Source organism: Echinops telfairi, unplaced genomic scaffold, assembly GCF_000313985.2.
Source record: "Echinops telfairi isolate 266 unplaced genomic scaffold, ASM31398v2 ScPeMD7_35;HRSCAF=133_1, whole genome shotgun sequence".
NCBI classification, from domain to species: domain Eukaryota; kingdom Metazoa; phylum Chordata; class Mammalia; order Afrosoricida; family Tenrecidae; genus Echinops; species Echinops telfairi.
The window spans coordinates 34,348-35,506 of NW_022103933.1; positions in this window are offsets into that span (position 1 = coordinate 34,348).

The window sequence follows — 1,159 nt, forward strand, 5'->3', positions numbered from 1 at the left end:
GTATTTGAGCATTTCATGATAATATTTGACTTTGGCTTCTCTAGCTGCTCTTTGAAATTTTCTGTTCAGCTATTTGAGTTCCACTACTTGTCTTTCAGTTTATTGTTCTGTGGTGGCTGTGATACTGGAAAATATGATACTGGTATTTCAAATGCCAGCAGGGTCACTCAAAGTTAACAAGTTTCAGGGACTATTTTAGACTAAGAACAAACTACAAATAAGAGATCACACTTTAAAGGAAGTAGCTACTGAAAACCTTATGCATAGCAGCAAAACATCGTCACATACTGAAGGCCAAAGAATGGAAGCAGAATATTGTCTGAGATAGTGCAAGAGGATGGGCCCATCAGGTCAGAAGACACTCAAACCGGGACTGAGGAGGAGCTACTTTTCAAAGTAAAATCAACCGGGGTGATGCGAATAAAGGCTGTGGGGGTGAATCTTCTTTTGCTGATGGAATACAACTCAAAGTAAGAAAAAAACCTGAAATTACCTAATCATCAGAAGTTGAAATATATGAAGTATGAATCTTGGAAAACTGGAAGTCATCAAAAATGAAATGGATTATGTACACCCCCTTAGGACCCAACCCATGTGCCATAGAACACTGGAATATTGAACCCGGGATCTTCAAGGTACAACATGCTTCAAAGGCCGTACCAGAGGGATCCAATGTGAAATCTCCACTAGGTAAACTAGATTCTACCTCACACACACCTGTAACCTTAGGAATTAAGACTGAATTTACATTGTGTGGAAAGAAGAAGACTACTATACCAAGAATATTGAACTGTTGATAGGTGAACTAACATTTACTTACTACTTCAATGCCTTACTCTCTATATTAAGATATGCATTATTCTGTCAGGCCTCTGACTGACATAGTCAGTGAATATTATTGTAAGTTTTGCCTGACCATCAATCCCCATTGTTTGTGTAAATAGTGTCCAGTCACATAAGGATTTATTCTGTATAAGCAAATAATCCAAGTATTATGATACATTGTTAGCTTATGCTTGTCCAATCTCCCTCTCACAATAGTGTTTTAAAAATTAGTACCATGGGCTAATCAAAGACACTATAAACAGAAGGTCCTTATACTCCAGTGGGATAATCAATGAGATTGTTTGCCACTAATCTACAAGAATGTCTCTAATAT